The sequence below is a fragment of the Solanum dulcamara genome, chromosome 3 (genome assembly GCF_947179165.1).
Source record: "Solanum dulcamara chromosome 3, daSolDulc1.2, whole genome shotgun sequence".
Lineage (NCBI taxonomy): Eukaryota > Viridiplantae > Streptophyta > Magnoliopsida > Solanales > Solanaceae > Solanum > Solanum dulcamara.
Window position 1 is genome coordinate 32,795,154 of NC_077239.1, and position 6,710 is coordinate 32,801,863.

The 6,710-nt window shown below is 40.2% G+C and overlaps 1 pseudogene; it reads left to right on the plus strand.

Annotated features, from left to right (window-relative positions):
* Nucleotides 1-2,065: 2,065 nt before the first annotated feature.
* Nucleotides 2,066-2,184, plus strand: LOC129883933 (5S ribosomal RNA; annotated as a pseudogene).
* The last annotated feature ends 4,526 nt before the right edge of the window (nucleotides 2,185-6,710 follow it).

Genomic DNA, 6,710 nt, shown 5'->3' on the forward strand with positions numbered 1-6,710 from the left:
GTCCCGCCTTATATTACTGTTCTTACTCTTAGAGGTCTGTAGAGATGTATATGGGTTGTGTATGGGTTGTATATGCATGTATGTACAGTGGTTCCTAAGATAAGCCTCGCCGGATTATATGTTATCCTGCCTATTGATGTGCTATAACTTAAACAAAGGACAAATTTACTTACAAATAGCAGGAATATATGCGAGTCACCAGTTCGGGTACCCATCATGGCCTACGGGGTTGGGTCGTGACATCCAACTTCTTTCGGATTCTTATAACTCTATTTCCAATCTTCTCTACTGTGGGGTATTGCATTCTCCTTTCCTTAGAGTTGTTTGATAGTGTTATAGATTATCCGGCTCACATGGCAACTCTTAAGAAGCTTAAGAGTTCTTAAGAAGTCTTAAGAAGCTTTTAGAAGCTTTAAGATACTTTAGGAAACCTTAAGAAACTTAAGAGGCTTATGATCCTTCCATGAAACTTAAGAGCCTTTCAAGAAACTTAAGAACGCGTTCCAAGGTACAAAAGTATGGGGTGTAACATCCTTCACCCCTTTAGAACATTCGTCCTCGAATGTAAACCTAAACCTTCCTCAAGATCTTATACATACTATATGAAGAGTTTCTTTGTTCCATTGCAATAACATATACTTTCATCGAGCCAATACTATTAGAGTCCCAAATGTTGGGACTATCTGTAGCATAAGGGGTAGGTACAGATACTTGTATTTCATTTTCTCTTCAGCTTTCCATGTCATTTCTTCGTGATTTTTTTCCCACAACACCTTGATGGAAGCTACATCCTTAATTCACAATCTCTTATTCCACCTATCCAGGATGGCGATAGGTTGCTTCTCGTAGGATAACTCCTCTGTGACCTTGATTTCCTTTACGAGATATACTCGGCTTGATTACTAACACACTACAAAGCATTGATACATGGAAGACTGGATATACTGCTTTCAGATTCGCTGGTAAGTCCAGCTCATAGGAAACCTTGCCAATTTGGCGGAGGATCTGATAGAGCCAATGTATTTAGGACTATGGTCTTCTTTCATACTAGATCTCATTACTTTCTCTGTGGGTGGTACCTTTGGAAATGCCCAATCATTAACTTGAAACTCTAGAAGTCAATGTCGATTACCTACGTATGACTTCTATCGATTTTGGGTGGCTAATAACCTCTCCTACACGAGCTTCACCTTCTATACAACTTATTAGACCATATCTGAGCCCATTAGTCATTTTTTACCAATATCAACTAACCAATTAGCGACCTACATTATCTGCCCTACAAATTCTCATACGGGGTCATCTGGATACTAGAATAACAGTTAGTATCGTAAGTAATCTTGATAGATAGTAGGCAATTATCCTAGATACCTTTGAAGTCAACTGTATAGGCCCGCAACATATCCTCTAGCGTTTAGCTAGTAAGCATGATCTATCCCTCGATCTGAGGGTACAATAGTGTACGAAGACCTATCTGTCTTTCCAATCTCTTCGTGGACTAATCTTTAGTAGTTAGTTGTAAATTGGGCTTCTTCATCCGAGACACCAACTATAAGAACTTCATAAGGTATCACCGGCCTCTCGACCTATAAATTCACATCATCTCCGCTAAACAGGAAGTCCTTGATTGAAGGAACATGGGTTGATATTGTTAATCTGCGGATAACATTTCATATAGAATCATCTGTCCATGAATGCAAAGTGAGTCTTGTAGCCAGGGTTGTATTATGGAATCTTCGACCTCATGAATTACTTCTTGCCTCCATTAGACGACATCAACTGGTATCCTCATCTTTTTGGGTTTTGCTTTTTGCCCATCAGAGTTGGCTACCAAGTTGTGCTGAAGTCCCATCACACAATGATCTGTATAGCCGTTCCGTGGTTTGCCTATCATTAATTGGTATTATGTTGAAGAACTATGGCAGACAAGTGCGCCATCTGTTAGTAATTAGCTAATCCTTCTTGCTTTGCTTAAGCCCTTTTATAATTCCCTTAACATAACTTATAACACTCTAGGTACATAATCTCGTGTCATTGTTTCACCACTAGTTCGGATTCTTCCATCTCGTGCGATCATAGCAGCACAAACGCACCGGATCCCATTGGAATTTTGAAGTTAAACGTGCTTGGGTGAGAGTAGTACTAGGATGGGTGACCCCCCGGGAAGTCCTTGCATTATGTTCCATTGCAATCCTTGCAATAATGTGCGAAGCCACTCAACCTAGCCCAAGATTTACCTTAGCATCTTCTCGCTAGTCTTCATGCTTCGCCTTGCCCTCTCCGCCCCTATCTTACACTCGACATCAGGATAGATCATTGGTTCAACCATGGCTAGGTCCTATTTTTCCCTTAGTACTCACCCCATCTCGGTAGTTTGGTCTAACACATCTTGAAAACTCTCAATAACGTATCTAAAACATCCTAGCTCCTTTTCTCGTGTACCTCTCACTTGACCCTATACTCAACATATACATATCCATAGGTTGCATAACCATTCTGATGCAACCTTTATAAGATAGACATAATCTTTTCGTTTCCCAGCCCATCTTGCTTTACATATCGACTTCACACTAGAACTTGCTCGCGCCAATGATATTTTGTCCTACACCTTTCTTTTCTTCCTTTACATACTCCTTGGTCTCCTCATTTCCTACCGTAAGAGATTTTCTATTCTTTCTCCTTGCTACTTATATGTCACCATATCAGCGGCCAATGACATTGTTGCCATATATTAATCTTTACCCAGACACGGCCCTACTACCCATTACATAGTCCTTAGTTTGCTCAGTCCTACTCTCTTATCGTATTCACCCCTTGAGGTAGGAACCCATCCCTTTGGGTTCTACCAATGATTCTTCGCACGGTCTCAGATACCGCCGCTCTTATCTATTTATTGTTGGCCTCGAGCTCCTGCTAACGTGTGCCACTATGGGATCTCTCTTGAAATTTAAGCGTTCCTGTCAACATGTGATAGTGTCATTTGATTTCATCTCATACGTGTATTTCTATCATCCACTTCCCCCCTTTAGGGCGTACCCATGTCATCCTCTATTTATTTTCAACTGCTCATACGCATATGATTCTATTCCAACACATTTGACATACTGGACCATGTCTACACCTTCTGTTAACTCATCTATACTTTAGGTTGCCCATGTAAGAAACCTTAATACAACCATGGGGTGCTTAGAATTCTCGATAAATAGTACACAATCTAGTCCAAGTATTGGTACTCAAGTTATATAACTAATGTAGTAGCATAGTCGAAGCCGCAATTCCTCCATCCCAATTAATACGTCACTAGTGCTTATAATCGTGTCCGATTCTCCATTCAGGGGAACTTATACTCTAATGACCCATGTTTCTAGCTTTGCTATAACACTATCTTCATACCAGTGAATACCACTTGTTCCTCTTAATGGACTCGCAACGCATCAATGGTCTTGTAGAGCTACCTCCCTTATCCTTTAGGGGTCTTATTATTTTCCACAGTTGAGGTACATATACACAATACCCCTTTGTGCTTCATGCGCTTTCATCCTTATCGTGTACTCGATGCTGACTCCTAATCTTACTCATAATCACATTCTTTAGTTACTCTGTTACTAGGCCCTATGTACTTCTATGATGATCCTCATTATATTCACACTATATTCTGCTCATGGTCAATTCTGGAGGGTAATATTTCTTAACCTTTATTCACGATCCTTACTCTGGACTAATTCCACCTGGTGGAGCAAGCGTACTTAACCCCTTTATCCTTCCTCGTCATTCTCATCCTTAATACCTTGCAGGCAGTCTTAAGACGTTCATATCCATCACTATTTTTCTCATCATATCAGTATCGACCTTCTAATTACCACCCATACCATAATTTACTTATTTCCCAAAGTCAGTTGTACTCCTAGTTTAGTCAGATCTTGTTGTTACCATGAATACAATCTCTCAAGATATACTACAACCTTATATCTCATTTTATTTTTATTTCAAAAAAAAAATTGGCAGAACTTCCTTTATATTCGTTACTATCCCAAACCCGCACTCAAGAAATACCAACAATGCCTCCCAGGGACAACATATATATAAAATAATGGACTCACCTCGTATGTCCAACTCGAACTGCACCCATTACACTTTCCTGTCTACTTTTCCCTTCAATCTTCGACTTTACATTTCAATCATATTTCAATCTTCTTACCTTATCCAGCATGCCTCTTTCACACCATTACTTACCTGTATACTGGGTAGCTTCCGATATCATCCATTATTTTCTTCTGTTGATGTCGTTCTTCAGCTGAAAGCAAAGGTTAGAAAAAGGAATTTCATATCCTATGGCAAGGCTCTATCATACGATCTTAGATTGAAGGAAAAGTGACATCCTAAATGCCTTGTAACCTCCTGTTTAAATATGTGATGCACAACACATCGATAAAAAAGACTCTACTAGACACGGTCTGTAGACATTCCGAGAAAGGATCACTCTGATACCAATTTTGTCATGACCCAACCCCATAGGTCGTGACGGGTGCCCGAACTAGGCACTCGCGTATATCCCTACTATCTGTAAGTAAATCTGTCCCCTACTTAAGTTATAGCACATCAACAGGCAGGATAACATATAAGCCGGTGAGGCTTATCATAGGCACCACTGTACATACATGCATATATAACCCAACACAACCCACATACATGTCCACAGACCTTTAAGAGTAAGAACACTAACATAAGGCGGGACTGGGTGTCACGACCCAACCCCGTAGGCCGCGACTGGGGTCCTACCTGGACCCCCGTATACCTACCTATCTTTTATAGTCGTATTGAACTATGAACAAGGGGATACTACTCGGAAAAAAAAACCCCAATGAGTTAAAACTTTTTCATGTTCCTGTAGCCTCTTCCATTCATATCATATCATGAAAGGGCACGCGCCGATGAGGCTGCCATAATATAAAAACATTTACAACATGACATATAGGCACAGTCAAAACAAACTTATAAACAACCCACATATACATATGTCTATAGACCTCTAAGAATAGTAACAACAACATATGGCGGAACAAGGCCCCCGCCGTACCCCTGAATGTACAAATATATACATTAAGTGATCAGCATCAAAATTTAGGCTCCAAAACAGTGAAGCACTTCCGACACAGCTGAGAGGAACTCCTACGCTGATGGATCTCCAGAATAAACATCTGTACCTGCGGGCATGAAACGCAGCCCCCCGAAGAAAGGGGGTCAGTACGATATATGTACTGAGTATGTAAGCATAACACATCGTAACTGAGATCATAACTGAAATAGGGATGTAGGGGACAAGTATAATAACTAAATGAATTACTGTACCTACACCTTAGGACACGTAAATCATACACATCATCATATGCTGTGCCCGGCCCTCTAGTGAACTCGGTGTTATAATCACTTCTTCATAATCACATATCATCGTATCATAATGCATTTCATTTCATCATATCATCGTATACGGTATCATACCATCGTATACGGTATCATCTTATCATGTATATCATCGTATCACACCCGGTTCACTGCGGGGCTCAGGGTCACAATGTATTCCTTTAATCTCATATGCATGCCTACATAAAGTATCCGGCCCTTTAGTGAGGGACTCGGTGAATGGAGTGGTGTACGTCTATAGCATACCATCATAATATACATATGTACCCGGCCCTCTAAGGAGGGACTCGGTGTTCCTTCCTTATTTCACCACATATACAATCATATTACAGCCGGCTCGGGACTCGGTGAATAATCGTATCGTCATAACATATAACATCTATCACACCTCACGTACGGCATCGTCTCCTCGTGCATGGAACTATACACATCCGGCCTGGGACGCGGTGAAAGAAGTAGTAACACTGTGCACGATAACATATCCCGGCCCATCGTGGGACTCGAGGAAGGATGGGTTACAGTATACACGAGTAGAGTAGTGAGAAACCATATGCAACTAAATCATTATCTAAGACTCGATGAAATAGTTAAGTGAACCGTCACTTGAAGACTGGGGAGTAATTATCCGAGGTATCCCTTTAGATGTCATTAGGGCTTACATCAGTTGGGGCCTCAAGAATCACAGACATGCATCCAGACAATGCCATATATAGCTTATGCAATCAGAAACATGGTTTAGGCAATCAAAGACACAGTTATGCAATCAGAGACACAGTTATGTAATCAGTGACATTAATCATTCTAGAGATTTCAAGGAAAGGAGCTTGTATCTCCACCTACTATTCACTGTATAGCAGTCTTGAGAATAATTGTTTGACTACTTTCAGACTCTTAATGTTCAGGGGTGACTACAAGTCACGAGTTACAATCAGAGCTCATAAATGGAATTACCTCTAAACCTATATCATATACCATTTAACTTAAAATTAAGCCATTCCAAAGGAAAAAAAGAAATAGGCTTTACATGTACTAGTTTTCATTACATAAAAGACTTAAGGGCAACCACTCAGCTATTGCAGGAGTTCTAACATCAAGAAGTAAATAAGAGTTTCGACTTATATTCAGGGCTTTATGAATGGATTGAATCCCACATATCATATACATATCATTTATAACTTACATCTAAGACATGCCAAAAGAAAAGAAAGATAGTTCTACATACTAATTCCAAAAACATGCCAAAAGAAAGCTTCACATACCTTGTATGGACTTCTCTTAATCACGTCCAC